The sequence below is a fragment of the Aegilops tauschii genome, chromosome 1 (assembly GCF_002575655.3).
Source record: "Aegilops tauschii subsp. strangulata cultivar AL8/78 chromosome 1, Aet v6.0, whole genome shotgun sequence".
Taxonomy (NCBI): Eukaryota; Viridiplantae; Streptophyta; class Magnoliopsida; order Poales; family Poaceae; genus Aegilops; species Aegilops tauschii.
The window spans coordinates 474,563,399-474,587,475 of record NC_053035.3 but is presented as its reverse complement, the minus strand read 5'-3'; the positions used below and the strand labels follow the sequence as shown (position 1 = coordinate 474,587,475).

At 47.4% G+C, this 24,077-nt stretch overlaps 1 non-coding gene across 1 annotated transcript; it reads left to right on the top strand.

Moving 5' to 3' along the window:
• Positions 1–20,784: 20,784 nt before the first annotated feature.
• On the top strand, positions 20,785–20,856 carry TRNAD-GUC (transfer RNA aspartic acid (anticodon GUC)). The gene has a single exon. It is a non-coding gene; the product is annotated as a tRNA-Asp (tRNA).
• The last annotated feature ends 3,221 nt before the right edge of the window (positions 20,857–24,077 follow it).

The window sequence follows — 24,077 nt, the reverse complement described above, 5'->3', positions numbered from 1 at the left end:
ATTTCCGGCTGGAGACCTTTCCCTGCAAAAGAAAGTTAATTCTTCTTAACCACCCACATCTTCAGGGGTGGCTTAGAAGCAATGAGCCTAAGTGCAGCATCTGAGAACTTCGGCTTTGGAGCCCTAGCAAATAGCCTTGCAGGAGATGAATGATACTCATATGAATAAGCAGAAAAGTTCTTAGTTTTATGAACATAGCGGTTTGAAGACAAACACTCATATTCATAAGTTTGAGTACGATTTCCCTGCAAAACATTGGCGTTAGGGTGACTCAGTTGAGTCTTGTATCTGTATGAAGCCTTTGGACCATATGAAGCTTTTGGTCTGGGATTTGTCTTCTTCCCAAGCGGTGTCATGATGACATTCACAGAAAGATTCTCAAGACAACTTTTGGGGACCCAGATCTTCTTCATAGGTGGCCCATTCCTGTAGTTAGTACCGATATACCTGGCAAACACTTCACCATTCTGATTCTTAAACAGTTTATAGTTTGCATCAAAGGATTCATCAATGATAATAGGGTTAGCACAAGTGAAGCCAGATAAGGTGGGTGGATCCACTGAAGGTTCCTTTGCAGCAACCCATGTGATTTTGGGGTACCGCTCAGGCTTCCAGTAAGAACCATCAACGTTCATTTTCCTCTCGAACCCAACACCCTCTTTCCTAGGGTTTTGGTTCAGAATCTGCTTTTTGAGGACATCGCACAGTGTCTGATGCCCTTTGAGGCTTTTGTACATCCCTGTTTCAAGCAATGTCTTCAACCTAGCATTTTCATCAGCAATAGTGGTGGCATCCTTAGCAGAGGGGTTAGTTACCACATCAACAGTTGAAGATATTGCAACAGTAGCAGCAGTAGAACATTCAGCAACAGAAGTAGCATTATCACGCTCAAGGCATTTTAGACATGGTGGTTCAAATCCTTCCTGAGCGGGACTGATCTGTTGAGCGCGAAGTGACTCATTCTCTTTTTGAAGATCTTCATGAGCCGCTCTCAATTTCTCAAGCTCTTTCTTCCTTTGAAGATAATCATAGGAAAGCTTTTCATGAGTGGTTGAGAGCGTTTCATGACGACTTTGAAGTTCCTGGTACTTAACATGAAGATTTTTTATGTCTTCAATTAAGGACTGAGATCGGGTCATTTCCGCGTCCAACAGGTCATCGCTTTTGTCTAACAGTTTTGAGTATGTTCCATAGCTTTTTGTTGTTCAGTTGCACTTTTAGCAAGTGTTTTGTAGCTGGGTTTGGATCCACAATCAGAGTCATCTTCACTTGATGTTTGAAAGTAAGCATCGCGTGATTTTACCTTGGCACCACGTGCCATGAAGCAGTAGGTGGGAGCAGAGTCGTCCTTGTCATTAGCATCAACGTTGGTGACGGGGCCATTGTGTTCAGTGTTGAAGATGGACTTGGCAATGTAGGCTGTAGCTAGAGCCAGACTTGCAACGCCAGGGTCGGACTCCTCCTCCGACTCCACCTCCGCCTCCTCAGAAGCAGACTCCTCCTCTGAATCCATCTCCTTGCCAACAAAAAAGCATGAGCCTTGCCAGATGAGCTCTTCTTATGTGATGAAGACTTGGACGAAGACTTGGAAGAAGACTTTGAGGATTTCTTCTTCTTCTTGTCATCAGAATCATATTCCTTGCTCTTCTTCTTCTTGTTGTTCTCATTGTCCCACTGTGGACACTCAGAGATGTAGTGTCCAGGTTTCTTGCACTTGTGACATGTTCTCTTCTTGTAATCATGAGTGGAAGCTTCATCATTTCTTGAGCTGGATCATGAAGACTTTCTGAAGCCCTTCTTCTTAGTGAACTTCTGGAACTTCTTCACAAGCATAGCAAGCTCCTTTCCAATGTCTTCAGGATCACCAAAACTGCAGTCAGATTCTTCTTCAGATGAGGAAACAACTTTTGCCTTCAAAGCGCGAGTTCGGCCATAGTTGGGACCATAGATATCTCTTTCTCAGATAGCTGGAACTCATGTGTGTTGAGCCTCTCAAGTATGTCAGACGGATCGAGTGTCTTGAAGTCAGGGCGTTCTTGTATCATCAGGGCAAGGGTGTCAAACAAGCTGTCAAGTGATCTCACCAGTGTCTTGACGATTTCATGCTTGGTGATCTCAGTGTCGTCGAGAGCACGAAGCTCATTTGTGATGTCAGTGAGGCGATCAAACATGAGCTGGGCATTCTCATTGTCGTTTCTCTTGAAGCGGTTGAAGAGGTTGCGAAGAACACCGATCCTTTGATCTCTCTGGGTTGAGACGCCTTCGTTGACCTTGGAGAGCCAGTCCCAGACTAGCTTCGACGTTTCCAGAGCACTCACACGGCCATACTGTCCTTTGGTCAGATGACCACAGATGATGTTCTTGGCAGTAGAATCCAATTGAATGAACTTCTTGACATCAACAGGGGTGACACCTTCACCAGTCTTGGGAACACCATTCTTGACGACATACCAGAGGTCGACATCAATGGCTTCAAGATGCATGTGCATCTTATTCTTCCAGTAGGGATATTCAGTTCCATCGAAGACGGGACACGCAGCGGAGACTTTGATTATCCCTGCAGTCGACATAGCTAAAACTCCAGGTGGTTAAACCGAATCACACAGAACAAGGGAGTACCTGCTCTGATACCAATTGAAAGTGCTAGTTATCGACTAGAGTGGGGGGTGAATAGGCGATTTTTATGAAAGTCTTCAAAACATGGAAGTTTCAAAGACAAACGATAGAAATGAACCTATTAACATGCAGCGGAAGGTAGACTACACTATGCAAGCCATAGACAAGTATTCAATGAAGTGAAAGCATGACGACTAATAGCAGCTAGGTAGTAATGATCAGGATGGAAGATAGTATGAAGCCAAACAACAATAGAAGTCACACAGTGAAGTCAAACAGGTAACACAGTCAGGCAATGACTTCACGAAGACAAACTATGAATAAAGAGAGGGAGAAGATAGAACCAGTCGCTTGGTGAGGACAAGGATTTGTTGGACCGTTCCAGTTGCTGTGACAACTGTATGTCTGGTTAGGGAGGCTGAGATTTTAACTCAGAAGACCGCGTCTTCACCTTATTCCCCTTGAGCTAAGGACACCCAGTCCTCGCCCAATCACTCTGGTAAGTCTTCAAGGTAGACTTCCAAACCTTCACAGACTTCGTTCACCGGCGATCCACAATGACTCTTGGATGCTCAGAACGCGACGCCTAACCGGCTGGAGGATTCACAGTCCTCAAGTGTAACAAGTCTTCAGGTCACGCGGACAGAAAGACTTCAGTGATGCCTAACACTCTTTGTCTCTGGGTGTTTGGGCTTTGTCCTCGCAAGGATTTCTCTCTCTCTCTCAAAAGCTTCGGAGGTGGGTTGCTCTCAAATGACAAAAGCCGTGCACTAACTCCGAGCAGCCACCAATTTATGGTGTAGGGGGTGGGCTATTTATAGCCACTAGGCAACCCGACCTGATTTGTCCGAAATGACCCTGGGTCACTAAGGAGCTGACACATGTTCCAACGGTCAGATTTCAAACACACGCGACAGCTTGACTTGGGCTACAAGTAAAGCTGACTCATCCAGCTCTGGATAAGATTTGCTCTCATTGTCTTCGCTCGAAGACATAGGATTTGGTTGAGCATCACTTCAGTCACTTTGACTTTGTTCACTGGGACCCCACTTAACAGTACGGTGGTTCCTATGACTCAACAAAGAAGAAAAGGAAACAACGAAACAACTAAGTCTTCGCGCTCCATAGTCTTCACGTGATGTCTTCTCTTGTCATAGTCTTCAATGTGAATATCTTCACATACCACCATTGTCTTCAATGTCTTCATACATTTTTAGGGGTCATCTCCGGTAGGTAAACCGAATCAATGAGGGACTACTACCTGTGTTATCCTTCAATTCTCACAAACACATTAGTCCCTCAACCAGGTTTGTCGTCAATACTCCAAAACCAACTAGGGGTGGCACTAGATGAACTTACACCAATGGACAGTGTCGTAGGCTTTGTGAAAGTCGAGCTTTAGGAAGACCGCGCGGTGGTTCTTGGTTCGGACTTCATGGAGGACTTCGTGAAAGACCAGCACCCCATCCAAAATAAACCGGCCTTGGATGAAGGTGGATTGGTTGGGGTGGGTGACAGAGTCCGCTAGAAGGGTCACCCTATTGGCGTACCCTTTAGCCAAGATCCTGAAGATCACGTTGATCACCGTGATCGGGCGGAATTGGCGAATGTCCGAGGCCCCCGGGACCTTGGGGATGAGGGTAATGATCCCATAGTTTAGGCGCCCAAGGTCCATGGTTCCATAGAAGAACTCGTCGAAGAGGGCCATTGCTACCTCTTGAGCACTGCGTTGGTTTTCCCTTGAAGAGGAAAGGGTGATGCAGCAAAGTAGCGTAAGTATTTCCCTCAGTTTTTTAGAACCAAGGTATCAATCCAGTAGGAGGCCACGCACGAGTCCCTCGCACCTACACAAACAAATAAATCCTCGCAACCTACGCGATAAGGGGTTGTCAATCCCTACACGGTGACTTACGAGAGTGAGATCTGATAGATATGATAAGATAATATTTTTGGTATTTTTATGATAAAGATGCAAAGTAAATAAAGCAAAATAAAAACGACGCTAGAAATAACTTGTTGACGGTAGATTAATATAATGGAAAATAGACCCGGGGGCCATAGGTTTCACTAGTGGCTTCTCTCAAGAGCATAAGTATTTACGGTGGGTGAACAAATTACTGTTGAGCAATTGACAGAATTGAGCATAGTTATGAGAATATCTAGGTATGATCATGTATATAGGCATCACGTCCGAGACAAGTAGACCGACTCCTGCCTGCATCTACTACTATTACTCCACACATCGACCGCTATCCAGCAGGCATCTAGAGTATTAAGTTCATAAGAATAGAGTAACGCTTTATGCAAGATGACATGATGTAGAGGGATAAAACTCATGCAATATGATATAAACCCCATCTTGTTATCCTCGATGGCAACAATACAATACGTGCCTTGCTGCCCCTACTGTCACTGGGAAAGGACACCGCAAGATTGAACCCAAAGCTAAGCACTTCTCCCATTGCAAGAAAGATCAATCTAGTAGGCCAAACCAAACTGATAATTCGAAGAGACTTGCAAAGATAACCAATCATACATAAAAGAATTCAGAGAAGATTCAAATATTGTTCATAGATAAACTTGATCATAAACCCACAATTCATCGGTCTCAACAAACACACCGCAAAAGAAGATTAGATCGAATAGATCTCCACAAGAGAGGGGGAGAACATTGTATTGAGATCCAAAAGGAGAGAAGAAGCCATCTAGCTAATAACTATGGACCCGAAGGTCTGAGGTAAACTACTCACACATCATCGGAGAGGCTATGGTGTTGATGTAGAAGCCCTCCGTGATCGATGCCCCCTCCGGTGGAGCTCCGGAACAGGCCCCAAGATGGGATCTCACGGGTACAGAAGGTTGCGGCGGTGGAATTAGGTTTTTGGCTCCGTATCTGGTAGTTTGGGGGTACGTAGGTATATATAGTACGTCGGTAGAGCAACATGGGGCCCACGAGGGTGGAGGGCGCACCTGGCGGGGTAGGCGCACCCCCTACCTCGTGCCCTCCTGGTTGATGTCTTGACGTAGGGTCCAAGTCCTCTGGATCACGTTTGTTCCGAAAATCACGTTCCCAAAGGTTTCATTCCGTTTGGACTCCGTTTGATATTCTTTTTCTGCGAAACTCTGAAATAGGCAAAAAACAGCAATTCTGGGCTGGGCCTCCGGTTAATAGGTTAGTCCCAAAAATAATTAAAAGTGAATAAGAAAGCCCAATAATGTCCAAAACAGAAGATAATATAGCATGGAGCAATAAAAAATTATAGATACGTTGGAGACGTATCAAGCATCCCCAAGCTTAATTCCTGCTCGTCCTCAAGTAGGTAAATGATAAAAACAGAATTTTTGATGTGGATTTCTACTTGGCATAATTTCAATGTAATTCTTCTTAATTGTGGTATGAATATTCAGATCCGAAAGATTCAAGATAAAAGTTCAATATTGACATAAAAATAATAATACTTCAAGCATACTAACTAAGCAATTATGTCCTCTCAAAATAACATGGCCAAAGAAAGTTCATCCCTACAAAATCATATAGTTTAGTCATGCTCCATTTTTGTCACACAAGAATGCTGTCATCCTGCACAACCCCGATGACAAGCCAAGCAATTGTTTCATACTTTAGTAATCTCAAACTTTTTCAACCTTCACGCAATACATGAGCGTGAGCCATGGATATAGCACTATGGGTGGAATAGAATATGATGATGGGGGTTATGTGGAGAAGACAAAAAAGGAGAAAGTCTCACATCAACGAGGCTAATCAATGAGCTATGGAGATGCCCATCAATTGATGTTAATGCAAGGAGTAGGGATTGCCATGCAACGGATGCACTAGAGCTATAAATATATGAAAGCTCAACAAAAGAAACTAAGTGGTTGTGCATCCAACTTGCTTGCTCACGAAGACCTAGGGCATTTGAGGAAGCCCATTGTTGGAATATACAAGCCAAGTTCTATAATGAAAAGTTCCCACTAGTATATGAAAGTGACAAAACAAAAGACTCTCTATCATGAAGATTATGGTGCTACTTTGAAGCACAAGTGTGGTAAAAGGATAGTAACATTGTCCCTTCTCTCTTTTTTTTCTCTCTTTTTTTTGGGCCTTCTCTTTTTTTATGGCCTTTCTCTTTTTATTTTTTATTTTCCCTCACTTGGGACAATGCTCTAGAAAATGATGATCATCACACTTCTATTTATTTACAACTCAATGATTACAACTCGATACTAGAACAAAGTATGACTCTATATGAATGCCTCCGGCGGTGTACCGGGATATGCAATGAACCAAGAGTGACATGTATGAAAGAATTATGAATGGTGGCTTTGCCACAAATACTATGTCAACTACATGATCATGCAAAGCAATATGACAATGATGAACGTGTCATGATAAACAGAACGGTGGAAACTTGCATGGCAATATATCTCGGAATGGCTATGGGAATGCCATAATAGGTAGGTATGGTGGCTGTTTTGAGGAAGATATAAGGAGGTTTATGTGTGAATGAGCGTATCATATCACGGGCTTTGGATGCACGGGCGAAGTTTGCACCAACTCTCAACGTGAGAAAGGGCAATGCACGGTACCGAAGAGGCTAGCAATGATGGAAAGGTGAGAGTGCGTATAATCCATGGACTCAACATTAGTCATAAAGAACTCACATACTTATTGCAAAAATCTACAAGTCATCAAAAACCAAGCACTACGCGCATGCTCCTAGGGGGATAGATTGGTAGGAAAAGACCATCGCTCGTCCCCGACCGCCACTCATAAGGAGGACAATCAAAGAACACCCCATGTTTCAAATTTGTTACATAACGTTTACCATACGTGCATGCTACGGGACTTGCAAACTTCAACACAAGTATTTCTCAAATTCACAACTACTCAACTATCACAACTTTGATATCACTACCTCCATGTCTCAAAACAATCATCAAGCATCAAACTTCTCTTAGTATTCAACACACTCATAAGAAAGTTTGTACTACTCTTGAATACCTAGCATATTAGGATTATTTTAAGTAAATTACCATGCTATTTAACACTCTCAAAATAATCTAAGTGAAGCATGAGAGAATAATAGTTTCTATAAAACAAAATCACCACCGTGCTCTAAAAGATATAAGTGAAGTACTAGAGCAAAAACTATATAACTCAAAAGATATAAGTGAATCACATAGAGTATTCTAATAATTTCCGAATCATGTGTGTCTCTCTCAAAACGTGTGTACAGCAAGGATGATTGTGGTAAACTAAAAAGCAAAGACTCAAATCATACAAGACACTCCAAGCAAAACACATATCATGTGGTGAATTAAAATATAGCTCTAAGTAAAGTTACCGATGGAAGTAGACGAAAGAGGGGATGCCTTCCGGGGCATCCCCAAGCTTTGGCTTTTAGGTGTCCTTAAATTATCTTGGGTTGCGATGGGCATCCCCAAGCTTAGGCTCCTGCCACTCCTTGTTCCATAATCCATCAAATCTTTCACCCAAAACTTGAAAACTTCACAAAACAAAACTTAACAGAAAATCTCGTGAGCTCCGTTAGCGAAAGAAAACAAAACACCACTTCAAGGTACTGTAATGAACTCATTCTTTATTTATATTGGTGTTAAACCTACTGTATTCCAACTTCTCTATGGTTTATAAACTATTTTATTAGCCATAGATTCATCAAAATAAGCAAACAACACACGAAAAACAGAATCTGTCAAAAACAGAACAGTTTGTAGTAATCTGTAACTAACGCAAACTTCTGGCTCTCCAAAAATTCAGACAACATAGGACGACCTCGGAATTTTTTTATTGATCAGCAGCAATTGGAATCAATATTTTATCACGTTCTGGTGATTTTTAACAATTATTTTCGTGAACAGAAAGTTTCTGAAAATTTCAGCAAGATCAAATAACTATCATCCAAGATGATCTTATAGGTTTAACTTGGCACAAACACTAATTAAAACATAAAAAGACATCTAACCAAAGGCTAGAATAAATATTTATTCCTAAACAGAAGCAAAAAGCAAAAAGCAAAAAACTAAAAATAAAATTGGATTGCCTCCCGACAAGTGCTATCGTTTAACGCCCCTAGCTAGGCATAAAAAGCAAGGATAGATCTAGGTATTGCCATCTTTGGTAGGCAATCCATAAATGGCTCTCATGAGAGATTCATATGGTAATTTTATTTTCTTTCTAGGGAGGTGTTCCATGCCTTTCCTTAACGGAAATTGGAATATAATATTCCCTTCCTTCATATCAATAATTGCACCAATCATTCTAAGGAAAGGTCTACCAAGAATAATAGGACATGAAGGATTGCAATCTATATCAAGAACAATAAAATCTACGGGCACATAGTTCCTATTTGCAACAATAAGAACATCATTAATTCTTCCCATAGGTTTCTTAATAGTGGAATCCGCAAGGGGCAAGTTTAGAGAGCAATCATCAAAATCACGGAAACCTAGCAAATCGCACAAAGTCTTTGGAATCGTGGAAACACTAGCACCCAAATCACACAAAGCATAGCATTCATGATCTTTAATTTTAATTTTAATAGTAGGTTCCCACTCATCATAAAGTTTTCTAGGGATAGAAACTTCCAACTCAAGTTTTTCTTCATAAGATTGCATCAAAGCATCAACGATATGTTTGGTAAAGGCTTTATTTTGACTATAAGCATGAGGAGAATTTAGCACGGATTGCAACAAGGAAATACAATCTATCAAAGAGCAATTATCATAATTAAATTCCTTGAAATCCAAAATAGTGGGTTCATTAATATCTAATGTTTTGATCTCTTCAATCCCACTTTTATCAATTTTAGCATCACGATCTAAAAACTCCGAATTTTTGGAACGCCTTCTAGGTAAAGGTGGATCATATTCAGTCCCATCATTATCAAGATTCATATTGCAAAACAAAGATTTAATAGGGGACACATCAATAACCTTTAGATCTTCATCTTTATTTTCATAGAAATTAGCAGAACACGCTTTTACAAAGCAATCTTTCTTAGCACGCATCCTAGCGGTTCTTTCTTTGCACTCATCAATGGAAATTCTCATGGCTTTGAGAGACTCATTGATATCATGCTTAGGTGGAATAGATCTAAGTTTCAAAGAATCAACATCAAGAGAAATTCTATCAACGTTCCTAGCCAATTCATCAACTTTAAGCAATTTTTCTTCAGGCAAAGCATTGAAATTATTTTGAACTCATAAATTCTTTAACACTAGTCTCAAATTAAGAAGGCATCTTATTAAAATTTCCATAAGAATTGTTGTAGGAATTACCATAATTATTAGAGGAATTACTAGGATACGGCCTAGGATTAAAGTTTCCTCTATACGCGTTGTTACCAAAATTATTCCTACCAACAAAATTCACATCCATAGATTCATTATTATTCTCAATCAAAGGCATATCATTAGGATCAGAAAAAACACTCTTAGTAGCAAATAATTTCATAAGTTCATCCATCTTTCCACTCAAAACATTAATTTCTTCTATCGCATGCACTTTTTTATTAGTAGATCTTTCAGTGTGCCATTGAGAATAATTAACCATAATATTATCTAGGAGTTTAGTAGCTTCTCCTAAAGTGATTTCCATAAAAGTGCTTCCCGCGGCCGAATCTAAAAGATTTCTAGAAGCAAAATTCAATCCAGCATAAAAAATTTGTATAATCATCCACAAACTCAAACCATGTGTAGGGAAATTACGTATCATTAATTTCATCCTCTCCCAAGCTTGTGCAACATGTTCATGATCAAGTTGCTTAAAATTCATAATATCGTTTCTAAGAGAGATGACCTTAGCGGGAGGAAAATACTTAGAGATAAAAGCATCTTTGCACTTATTCCAAGAATCAATACTATTTTTAGGCAAAGACGAAAACCAAGCTTTAGCACGATCTCTAAGCGAAAAAGGAAATAGCTTCAATTTAACAATATCATTGTCCACATCTTTCTTATTTTTCATATCACACAAATCAACGAAGCTATTTAGATGGGTAGCGGCATCTTCACTAGGAAGGCCAGCGAATTGATCTTTCATGACAAGATTCAACAAAGCAACATTGATTTCACAAGATTCAGTATCGGTAAGAGGAGCAATCGGAGTGCTAAGGAAATCATTGTTGTTGGTATTGGTGAAGTCACACAATTTAGTATTATCTTGAGCCATCGTGACAAACAAGCAATCCAACACACGAGCAAACAAGAGACGGGCAAAAGGAGGCAAATGGAAAAGAGAGGGCGAATAAAATGGCAAGGGTGAAGTGGGGGGGAGGAAAACGAGAGGCAAATGGCAAATAATGTAATGTGGGAGATAAGGGTTTGTGATGGGTACTTGGTATGTTGACTTTTGCGTAGACTCCCCCCGCAACGGCGCCAGAAATCCTTCTTGCTACCTCTTGAGCACTGCGTTGGTTTTCCCTTGAAGAGGAAAGGGTGATGCAGCAAAGTAGCGTAAGTATTTCCCTCAGTTTTTTAGAACCAAGGTATCAATCCAGTAGGAGGCCACGCACGAGTCCCTCGCACCTACACAAACAAATAAATCCTCGCAACCAACGCGATAAGGGGTTGTCAATCCCTACACGGTCACTTACGAGAGTGAGATCTGATAGATATGATAAGATAATATTTTTGGTATTTTAATGATAAAGATGCAAAGTAAATAAAGCAAAATAAAAACGACGCTAGAAATAACTTGTTGACGGTAGATTAATATAATGGAAAATAGACCCGGGGGCCATAGGTTTCACTAGTGGCTTCTCTCAAGAGAATAAGTATTTACGGTGGGTGAACAAATTACTGTTGAGCAATTGACAGAATTGAGCATAGTTATGAGAATATCTAGATATGATCATGTATATAGGCATCACGTCCGAGACAAGTAGACCGACTCCTGCCTGCATCTACTACTATTACTCCACACATCGACCGCTATCCAGCAGGCATCTAGAGTATTAAGTTCATAAGAATAGAGTAACGCTTTATGCAAGATGACATGATGTAGAGGGATAAAACTCATGCAATATGATATAAACCCCATATTGTTATCCTCGATGGCAACAATACAATACGTGCCTTGCTGCCCCTACTGTCACTGGGAAAGGACACCGCAAGATTGAACCCAAAGCTAAGCACTTCTCCCATTGCAAGAAAGTTCAATCTAGTAGGCCAAACCAAACTGATAATTCGAAGAGACTTGCAAAGATAACCAATCATACATAAAAGAATTCAGAGAAGATTCAAATATTGTTCATAGATAAACTTGATCATAAACCCACAATTCATCGGTCTCAACAAACACACCGCAAAAGAAGATTAGATCGAATAGATCTCCACAAGAGAGGGGGAGAACATTGTATTGAGATCCAAAAGGAGAGAAGAAGCCATCTAGCTAATAACTATGGACCCGAAGGTCTGAGGTAAACTACTCACACATCATCGGAGAGGCTATGGTGTTGATGTAGAAGCCCTCCGTGATCGATGCCCCCTCCGGCGGAGCTCCGGAACAGGCCCCAAGATGGGATCTCACGGGTACAGAAGGTTGCGGCGGTGGAATTAGGTTTCTGGCTCCGTATCTGGTAGTTTGGGGGTACGTAGGTATATATAGTACGTCGGTGGGGCAACAGGGGGCCCACGAGGGTGGAGGCCGCGCCTGGGGGGTAGGCGCGCCCCCCTACCTCGTGCCCTCCTGGTTGATGTCTTGACGCAGGGTCCAAGTCCTCTGGATCACGTTTGTTCCGAAAATCACGTTCCCGAAGGTTTCATTCCGTTTGGACTCCGTTTGATATTCTTTTTCTACGAAACTCTGAAATAGGCAAAAAACAGCAATTCCGGGCTGGGCCTCCAGTTAATAGGTTAGTCCCAAAAATAATATAAAAGTGTATAATAAAGCCCAATAATGTCCAAACCAGAATATAATATAGCATGGAACAATCAAAAATTATAGATACGTTGGAGACGTATCAGCCATGACTTCCGGTTTGATGGTTTGCGAGAATGTTTTGAAAAACAAGACTCGCAATCCATCCGGGCCCGGAGCCGAGGAGGGGTTCATTCCTTTGATCGCCGCTAGGACCTCCTCCTCCGAGAAAGGTGCCACCAGGGCGGCATTGGCCTCGTCGGAAACTAGCTGGGCACCCGACCAGGTGTCGGGGGCCAGCGCAGCCCCACCCCGAGGGGTAGGGGAGAAAAGGGCTTTATAGAAGCCGTCTACGTGGGCTCGGATGTCCGAGGGGCGAACAAGCTGAGTATCGCCGTCCCACAAGGAGTGAATGGAGTTCCGTCGACGCCGGCCATTGGCGATCGCCTGGAAGTAAGCCGTGTTAGCGACACCACGGAGCACCCACCGTTGGGTGCCGCGCAGCTGCCAGTATGCCTCCTCGTCCGAGTAGATGGCCGAGAGCTGGTCCTCGAGATCATATCTCAGCATCCACTCGTCCGGGGAGATCCCAGAAGTGTTAGCGCGGGCGTCCAGGACTTGGATGGCACTCAGAAGGGCCTTCTTGCGGTCACGGAGATCACGGCCGAGGTTCGCGCCCCAACCCTTCATAAATTGGCGTGCAAGCTTGGCGCAGAACTGCCAGGAGTCAACAACGGACATGGCGCGGTGAGGAGAATCGCGCGCGGCGGTCCACTTAGCCGCAACGGCCTCGCGGAATCCGGCCTGGTTGAGCCAGAAGAGCTCAAACCGGAACCGAGGAGGGATGGGGGGCGTTCATCTGCGGAGGAGAGGAGGAGGGGGACATGATCGGAATCAATCCGGGTGATAGCCTGCAGCGAGGCCAGAGGACATCTGAGTTCCCACTCCGGAGAGACTAGGATGTGGTCCAGAACGGACTGCGTCGGGTTCGCCTGGCGGTTAGTCCAGGTGAACCGGGCCCCCGTTCGCTCAAGCTCACGGAGGCCAAGCTCCGCGATGCAGTCGTTGAACATCTGCATCCAGGGGCAGTTAACCCGGTCATTGTTCTTCTCATCCGGGGAGCGGATGAGGTTAAAGTCCCCTCCCACGACCACTGGGAGGGAGGAAGCGGAGATCTTCCGATGCTGCTCAGCGAGGAAGGTCGGGGAGCGGCGGTGGTCCGCCGGTCCGTATACAATGATGACCTCCCACTTAAAGTTTAGCGCCCGCTCGAAGATCTCCATACTAACGAAGAACTCGCCCCGGTCCATACCGCCTACCTCAAAGGTGGCATCCTTCACACCTAACAGGATGCCACCCGAGTGGCCATTGTTCCCACTAGAAGGGAGCCAATGCCAGGCAAACAGGTGGGAGCTAAGGCCGTCAAGTTCGGGGAGACAGAACTCCGTGCGCATGGTTTCTTGAATGGCAATGATGTCGATGTGTTCGTCGCGGATGTACTCAACTAGCTGGCGGTGGCGGCCGTCATGGCCGAAGCCGTGGATATTCCAGAAGAGGGCGCACATCTAAACCGCCATTGAGGGGCTGCTTGACCCCAGGACGGTGGAAGCGCTGCGGGCTCTGAGAGCGGCAGTGCGGGAGCGGGTGCGGCCATGGATTTCCTCGACTGGCATCCCTGCGGGAGGCTGGGGCGCCGGTGTGCGGAGGATACGGGCCCGGGTCTCGGCGAGTTTCCCGTCAAGGATCTCGCGGGCCTGGATAGCCGCAATCTGCTCTAAGGGGGACCAACTTCCCCCCTGAAAGCTACAGCCGAGTCTAGGGCCACCTTGGCAAGACGGCAGAGCGGGATCGCTTCGAGCGCAGAGAACGAACAGCTGGAAGAACTGGAGGGGATGTCGGTCGCACCTGTCTCGAGGTTCGGGGCCGCAGCCCGGATCTCAGCCCGCTCGGAGATGGACGGCGCCGGGAAGCCGGCCGGGCGGCCCGCGTCGAGACGGGCACTGCGGTGGGAGGCAGTCACTGGAGTCGACGAAGCCCGAGCCCGACGGGCGTACGACACCAATCGAGGTGGGTGGGGGCGATGGGGGTGACCACCGTGTCGGTGGCCACGAGGAGCAGACGAGTCGGGGACGCAGGCACCGGAGGCTCCAGCAGGGCACCAGACACCGCCCGGGCAGGAGAGGGCGGGTCTGGGGCCGGCGCATCGTCCTCCAGGACGGGAGCAGGAGCCAGGGGAGAGGCGGGGGACGGCGGCGCGGCCTCCCCAGGGGGGTCCGCCGGGGGAGACCCGAAGGGGGGAGGCACCGACGTCGGCGAGGCCGTCAGCAGCGGAGATGGCACCGCCGGGGACGAAGGTGGCGGGATGGCCGTGGAGAAGGAGCAGGGCGAACGCGACGAAGATGGCGGGATGACGAGGAGGCTGACGCTGGAGATGTCGCTGAGCTCGGCCGAAGAGGAGGGAGAGGAGACAGGCAGCGCGGCGGGGGCGACCTCGGCGAAGGAGGCCAACCCACGCGACCGACCCGCACCCGTACCCCCGCGCCCCGGAGGGGGGTCGGCTGGGTCTCGCGAGGGGGAGCGGCTGCGGCCAGAGCGCTCATCGTCGTCCTCCGGGTCCGCCAGCTATGAGGATCCATGCAGTGTCCAGCACGGCAACTGCCTTAGGGTCCATCAGGGGCTCAGAGATGTTGACGACGAGCTTGTTGAGGGCGAGGGTGATGTCGTCGCTACGGGTGTAGAGGCCCAGGTTAGGGCGTCGGGGAAGACCACGGTGAAGGAGCTGTCCGAGGTCGGGGTCACCTGCCAATCCCAGACGCGACGGCAGAGGTGGTTGAGTTCCACCTCGATCATCTCCGGCGAAGCGACCCCGGCCCCCACAATGGTCACGACCGCCAGGAGCGACGAAGACGGAGGGGGGATGTCCTCCACCTCGATGTGGAAGAAGCCGAAACCCTCAATACCGTGGCTGTACATCATGAGCTCCTCCGTCACCGGGCTGTCCGAGCATAGAGCCGCGGGGTGGCCCGACTCCTTGTAGAGGTAGCACATCGGCGGGTTGGGGCACTCGACCTGGTAGTGGCCAACAAGTCCACAATTGAAGCACGGAGGCGGATCGCGGGGAGCACCGGAGTTGGGCGCGGTCGAGGACACGGGTGTCTGAGCCGCGGCAGAGAGGGGTCGGGCGGGACCCCTCTTCTTCTTCTTCTTGGCGCCGTGGCGCCCGCGAGCCCCGGAGCCACCATTGCCCGAAGGCAAGCTCGGTTGGTTTTTGGGGGGCTGGTACCGGCGAGTGGTGGCGGTGTCGTTGGGCAGGGGCTGAGAGGGCGACGGAGAGCGACCGCGGCGATGCGCGGGGGAGGGGGAGCGGGAGCGGTCGCGACGGCTCTCCCGAGCGGGGGAGCGCCGGCCATCAGCCTGCACCGGAGAGAGGCGGCCATCCGCGCGGGCCGGCGAGCGCCGCGAGTCCCGTGGCGGCGAGCGTCGGGAGTCACGGGAGGGGGAGTGGCGAGCCGCGCGAGCAGGAGAGCGGCGGGCGTCGCGGGAGGCCAGCTGGCGGCGGAGGTCGGCCTCGCGGCGCTGGCCCTCAGGCGAGGCGCGGCCAGCCTGCCGGGGCTCATCCAGGGGCCGCTTGGGGCGCCCGGCACCATTGCCCCAGTCGCGGGCCATGGGGAGGGGCGGCGGTGTCGCAGGGGGAGAGGGTGGTGCCGGCGGCGACGGGGTTAGGAGGAGGGAAGCGAGGGAGCGGGCGACCGGGACGGGGGCGGGGGTGGATTGCGGCTGGAGGGGAAACCCTTGTGGAAGCCAAATCCGCCCCTGAGCGGGGGGAGCTGGGCCGAGACCGAGACGCCGCGGCCAGGGGGCTGGGGCGGCCCACACACCACAGGCCGCCCAGATGGGCCGGCCACCGGGAGGGGGGTGGGAAGTAGGCCCAAAAGTTGCCCCGGGCCCGATACGGGCAGGCCCAGTCCAGAAGCGGAAACCCCGCGCCCGGCTAGGGTTCCTCCGGCCGCCGCCGGCGAGGAGAGCGCGGCGGACGACCGGCTCGGAGGGCATGGCGCGTCGAGACGGCGGGGAAAGGGTGTGCAGCAGAGTCGGGACGAACCGAAAAATGCAATGAAGGGGCGGAAAGGGGAGCGCTGTGAGAGCAACGGGGCGCCGGCGACCCTCGACGGCAGCGGAGCAGCCGAGCCGGGGCGAGCCTACCGGAGGGCCTCCAGGACGCTTGGGCAGGGCCGAGCTCCGCCCGGCCGGCCACACCCCAACCGTAGGAGCGCCGTCGGCGACGGCCAGCCCCCGTGCCAAAGGCGTCGCCTTTCTCCGCGGCCACCGGAGGGGAACGCAGCAGCCGGCGGAGGGGCCGAGCCCGCACCCGGGCAGCCGAACTCCCACCCCCGGGAGTAAGGCCGCCAGCGGAGCGGGGCAACGGCGGGCGAGCCGGGGCGGGCGGGGGGACGCGGTCGCGGCACTCCACCGGCCGGCCCGCGGCGCGGTCATCGTCTTCCGCCAGGTCCGCCTAGACCACCCGATCAGGGGTTCCAGGGGACGGGGGGAAGGAGCAGACGGGGAGGGGGGCGGCGGGGTCGCCGAAGGCCTCGGCGAGGACGGCGAACGGCGGCGAGGCAGGCACGCCGGGCGAGTCGCCGCGCGGGGCGTCGTAGTCGCCCGAGTCGCCCATCTCATACCAAAGACTTTCGAGTCTGCTCTGCAAAACTAAGGTATTTGAGCTGCTGCAACGTCCAAGCTATTCGCAAGCAAGTTAACCCCCAACAAAAGGAGATGTCCAACTTCTCTAGGACTGAAGATTTTGAGAGCAAGAGCCCTAATCCTTTCTCTGTTACGCAGATAAGAGACAAATGTAAACAAGTCAATCTTCTCAAGATGCCAATTGATGAGTTGGGATGAAAAGCAAAGCCGGAGAGGCGGAGAGATTGGATTGAACTTGCAGCTGCCTCATCAGACAAGAGGGCACACGGGAAGCTGTATTCTTCCTTGAGTAAAGGTATTGACAAGTCAAGTTCTTTGATCCCAGACTTGACAGTGATTTGGAGCCACCTGTCGAGGACGGAGGCTTTGATCTTGCCATAAGTGGCAAGTATAAGTGTAAGTTTAAGTGTCTCCACCTTAATCCCATTCTTGTGATGGTTTTCAAGAATCTGGCCTACTTTTTTGATGATGCAGGCTTCTTGTTCTTTCAATGTCTTATCAGCCAATCCAAGTGTATGTTGGTTGAGTACAAGGTTGGAATAGCATCTCCAGGAACGTAGAAATCCACGACACACGCAGGCAGCACGAGCAGCGTCTTGTACTGTCAAGTGGGAGTGTACACAATGTATAATATCCTGCAGAATCGAGGTTGACAAGTTCAACATGCAGTTAGATTGGAGCTAGTAGTTGACTGTAATATAAAGAACAAATCATATTTATATAGTTTGCTAATTTATGCATGTACTTTGCATCAAGGCCTGCAATGGATGAGAACAGTTCATCAATAGAACAGAGAGCTAATAACTACTCGCTCTAATATGGGAAAGAGAGAGTACATGCATGCATGCATAACTATTGTTGCCGATTTACACTGAACAGAACCAGTGATTCTTGTGGAAACAAAGCATTGTTACAATTTACCAAGGAAAAAATTGACGCGCTATACAAAATAGTGCTGCCCCTTCAAATATGCTATTAGTGTGCTATAACGCGCTATACTGTGCTATTAGCGTGACATTGTACACTCATTTATTTAGCGAGACAATTCTCTACACGCTATAGCCTATAGCGTGCTATTAGCAGCGCTATTTTTTCCAGTGCACTTTACGCGCAACACAATGAGAAATTGTTAGCAAAAGGCAAGCCAAAGCGAAAGCGTTAGGCCAAGATGCATCGGTTGTACTTTCCTGGGGATCCCGTGATAGACGTTTCTAGAGCCAGCAAGGTCATATACCTCTGGGAGATCGGCTTGTTGTTGGCAGGATGCACCATATGTTTCAGTCGTTGAAGCCTCTGTTCCACTATCTGCAAGTCAGCATAGCTTGTAAATATTCATGTAGTATCACTTTTCCTCATGCAACTCAAATTTTGCAACAGAGAACTATGAATTCTCAAGAACCATGCTGGCTGCTTGAACAAGGAAAGCTACAACAAATTTGGTGCGAGAAAACATGAAAGTTCAAAACAGTCGGCCAGGATACGCAGAGGTGGATAATCTGAAGCTGTTTATCGATCTGAGCTCTTAGAGCAACTAGGTTTTCTGTGAGACTGGTTTCAATTAATGTACTTCTTGACGTGCTGATCGATTGAACCTTACACAAAACAACTGGGTGCACGATCGACGAGATCAACGAATTTTCGCCTAGAGCAGAAGGACGGAGATGGGCTGAAGAGTTGGGAAACATACTTGCAAGAGGAGTAGAGAGTGTCGTGCAGTCGTCTTCAGAGATGGCCGTCGGCGGAGACGGAGAAGGCCCTGCAGGTGGGAGGTGCCGACGACAAGGGGAGTTGGCCATGGCGATCTATAGCGTGAGGTCCAGGCTATATCTTTTTTTTAGGGTTAGTTTCGGCTATTTATGTCAATGTTTTCGCCGGAGACGGCGGCGATCCCGTTTCCTGTTCGATCGAGCTGCAGTATGGATGTGTGTTAAATTACAAATTCGAAGATGTATTCGTCGCAATTTAATTTGCAACGGGAGTCGTTGTAGTATAGTGGTAAGTATTTCCGCCTGTCACGCGGGTGACCCGGGGTTCGATCCCCGGCAACGGCGTTTCACGTTTTCTTTTTCCTTCGCTTTTTACTTCAATTTTTTCTCTGTAAAATTCCGCTGTATCTATACTGCGTCGTCAAGACCTCGGGCCGGAGTTCTACAACGATGGCCGCTAGAAAGAACCTCTCTGTCAGAGATGGGATGATGAATCAGAGGTGGATGATTGAATTAATACCGAGGCACGGTTTGGCTCTTTCATCAAGATTAGGGAGCTCGTTCTTGCCACTCACCTGATCCATGGATCTGACAAAGAATCACACAGATTGCATCATGCATCGCAAGTACAGCAATCGGGCAAAATCTCAAGCTGACGAGAAAACCGAGCAGCATCCTCATCCACCTAAGCCAACGCATGGTAGTTACTAGTTAGCATCCGAAATCCTAGCAAATTCAGCTCTATGTGTACCCTGTCATGACCACGTGCAGCAGGAGAAATAGAGGAGGAGGAGGAATCTGCAGTCCCTTCAGAATATTACCATGGTAATGCAACATCTTTGCACACTCGCATATGACTGGTTACTACTGTAGGACTTAATTATTTCATGTGTCCTCGAGTTGATCCAACTTGTCTTTTCAAACTGTTGACACAAGGAATCAGGGAAGAGTGAACAGCTAACGTAGCAATCCACATGGAATAGAAGATAAATCATTGGCAGGCTACCCCATTATCTATCTTAGGGTTAAGGGTGGGGGCGGTGGTGGACGGCGGCGGTGGTGCACTTCGCCGGAGAAAAAACCCAAACGCGGGCGGGGCTAGAGGGATGGCGAGGGCGGCGGCTAGACCGGCGGTGGGGGCGGTTCCGAGGAGGGCGGGACGTCGCCGCGGGCGGCGGCGGCAACGGTTAGGCCGGTGGCATGTTTGGTGGTCCGGGAAGAAGAAGAGGTGAGAAAGAAGAAGGTCCATGCGCTGTACGATCTTCATCCAACGGTCCACAACAGTCGAGTAACCCTAATTGAAAAAACAGTCGACTGACGTGTAGCCACACCCGTTGAATATACACCTGGCTGGCAGCAACACATACCTGTGGGAGATCCTCAAAAACGGCCATGGCTGATATATTTTTGGGCAGCTTGAGAAATATGGTCTTGCTGCTGGCTGGTTCCCACCGGTTGATGAAGCCTCTGCTCGACTAGCTATCTGCGGTGCAGCAGATCTTGCCTCAGTTCTGCCCTAGAAATTTTGCGAAAGAGACGTGCAAATTCTCAAGAGCCAGCGCTGGTTCAGTAATCTGAAATTGTTCAACATGAGATCGATTTTCGCCTAGATCTAACGGAAGAAGCGCGGCGCGTTGGAGGCTGGAGAGTATACATACTTGCAGAGTTGCAGTTGCAGAAGAACCTCGTGGACAGGGACCGATCGGATCGATACACGCCGATCTCGCCTGTGCACCGACCAAGTTTTGATTGTGTCTAGGTTTTCTCGGCCGAAACGGTGGCTGCGGTTCCCGTTTCAGCTCCAATCTAGGAGAACCTCCGATTTGATCAGCGTTATCCGACCTAACAACCCTTGTTAAACCATCTGCCATCAAAGTCGTTGTAGTATAGTGGTAAGTATTCCCGCCTGTCACGCGGGTGACCCGGGTTCGATCCCCGGCAACGGCGATTCTGTTTTTTTCAGCCTCTCTTTTGTTTCTGCACTCCTACAGCAATCGCACCAGCATTTTCGTCCATCATAGCGCTAAACAGTTCCAAAGGCCCCTTTTGGCAGAATTAATTTCGTGCATGCACATGTTCCCTGCCTAAAACATAATCATCATGTTAGTCGGTTATAAAATGTCACTGATCATTTGCGCTTTCTTGCTGTACTTAACAATCATGTTCCGAAGCTTAGGTGCACTTGCGGTAACTGAATTATTTGTGATTTCTTGCTTTAAACGAATCCATGTACCAATGCTTCAATATATCATGGTAGTGCAACCGCTTTGCACACTCACATGTGGCCGGCTCCTACTTAATCTTGAACCTGATTATTTCATGTGTCCGCCAGTGATCCAACTCATCTTGTGAAAATTGCTGAAACAGGGGAGGGTCAACAGCTTGACTGTTCCTACACCAAAGGAGAAGAAGAGAAGGTCATGATAGTGTCACCATGGAAGGTTCCTGATATTGGCTGTGCAAAGCTTAATACGGACAGCTCATTTATTTCGGAAAATGGCTCGACTGGCAATGGTGTGATCCTCCGAGACCATATGAGAGATATAATCTTTTCTTCATGCAGATGCCTCGTTCATCATATTGATGCTTTGGAGGCGGAACTCTCTTCTATCAGGGAAGGCTTGTCGCTGGCAATACTTGTATTACTCGTGTTCGACGGAACCATAATTTTGTTAGCCACTCTTTAGCTCACTATGGTATAACTAGTGGACGTACACCCGTTTGGCTTGGTTTGGGTCCGGATGGCATTGTCGAACTTTGTAATATAAGTCTGATTGTAGCTTGGCTACGTGAGTAATACAAGTCATTTCCCACACACACACAAAAAACTAATGCGGGCAAAAGAAGTAATCCACATGGAATAGAAGATAAATCGTACACCTATAGTAATAATAGTTTCATAAATTTCTGGTATGTGTCCATAAGGCTTCAATTTTTTACTCACGTTTACAGAAAATCTGAGAGTTTCAAAAGGTAAAGCTAAATAATCGTCATGCTGAAATTGTGCCACAAGTTATCACTGAATATTTTCAGGAGACAATTGAATCACAGTAACAAATGATCTCCTAGTTGACAGTTTGCACCACCTTTTAGAATTTTGATTACTTCTCCCCACATTATAAATGCATAATTCTGATTTGCCACACGTTCATTTTAGGACCTTTGCCTTCCCATTGCGTCCATCTCCACTCGGGTGTCGGTAAGGGTTGCAATAATCTTGTTGGCTTCTGATGTTCTGCCTTTACTCTGTTGCACGCATAACACAGAGCAATGTACTCGGCAATCTCCCTCTTCATGTTAGTCCACCATAATCTTTCCTTCACGTCCATGTACATCTTAGTGATACTGGGGTGTATCGAATATTGTCGGAGTAGAAGCCGGTGGATCGGTCAATAGGGTGTTCCAGTGAGGTGAGTAGATACGAGGGGAAACATGAGACCAGATTTACCCAGGTTGTGGCCCTCCTTACAAGGTAAAACCCTACTCCTGGCGGATCTTAATGGGGACCATCCCAGGCCACGGCCCAGTCTATTGGAAGTGCAAAATACTAATATATAGGCAACCCACTTATTTGTTCTGGCCCAAGGCCTCAAGGTGAAGCAGAGCCTAACCATTACCTGTACGCAGCACGCACGCACGCGCAGCGCCGCTGCTCTTCCTTCTCCCCTTGTTCCCCATTTCCCCACTCTCTAGGTTTTCTTTGTTCCTCCCAGGCCATAGCCCCGCTCTCGCACGTGTCAGGTCTAACAGCTAGTCAAGATGACGTGCGAGAGTGGGTTGGTACCCCACTCATGCCACATCCAATTACGGTAGTGTGCTCCTCGATCCCTGTGGCATTTAATTAATGGCAACTCCTCAATTCCCGCGCGCTTTACACGGTGTTAATGAGAATGCAAAGAGATATGTTGCCACGTGGAGGAGATTTTTTTGCCGCTGTTACGCCTCTCGTCTACCTATAAAGAGAGAGGAGGAGACAAGGGGAGAGCCCTTAGGCTGGCCATAGTGGATGTAACATAACCGGTATCATGCACTTGGGACTCGCAAACATGCTTATGTGGCAGATAATTAAAGAAGAAAGAGAGGGTTATATATAGTAACATAGATAGGTACCCTATCATAATAAATGTTATGGTACTATGTGTCATGCATGACTATAAATAAGACTACTTATGGATTAGGGCATTTTGGAGACCGAGCTCCATGGAGCCCTTTATTTTGAATAATTCAAAATTCATAAATTACAGTTCAAAAAATTTCTAAAAAAATACACATGTATGCAAGGATGTAATGTGTACGTGTGAAAAATTTCAGGATGAAATACCTTGAATTGCGAGCTGTATAAAAAACACAAAATCATGGACTTTATAGATGAACAGTACATATGTTAAAAGGCCCCAAATTTGTCTTTCTTGTGTAGCTCACGTTTTAATATATTTCGACCTGAAAATTTGCACACATGTACATTATGTATCTAGGTATATGTGTATTTATTTTCAGAATTTTTTGAAACTGAAAAGTTTGAATTTTAAAGATTTCAAATAAAGGCCTCCATGGAGCTCGGTCTCCGTTTGGCATTTTCGCTACTTATGATACTAATTTATGATACTATGCACTATGGATGTAGTATCATACAGTAGTATCATATGCATGATATTAGTATATGATACTCCCCAATATGACCAGCCTTACAGACCCTCCTCTCCTGTCTTCTTGTTTCTCATGTTCCTCGCCTCCACTGTCGTTGCTCTATTGTTGCTCCACCGCGGGCTCTGCTGCTGATCTTGTTGTTGCTCCAGCTCACGCTCCACGGGACCATGTGTGCTTGGACCTCCCTGGCTCCCAAAACAGACTTTTGACTATTCTATCTTTTTCCTCGAATCAAGGGAGGGAATGACTTTCTAACTCCAGTTATTTTTCTGGTTGTTTCGCTCTGGCGGCCAACCTTTTGGAAAGAGCAATGTGCATAGACCGGGTGAGTAGGGATGCAGCTCCGTTGCTCGTCGGGCCTAATAGGGGAAACCTCTGTACCAATACTTGTGTCCCATTTGAATTGACTGGATAATTATAATTCAAAAAAGAAAATTTTCTTTGGCCTCGACAAAACAGAAAGTACCATGGTACGTCGTCCTCCCTTGAAATGGAACTTGAATGCTATCCAGGCTCATCAA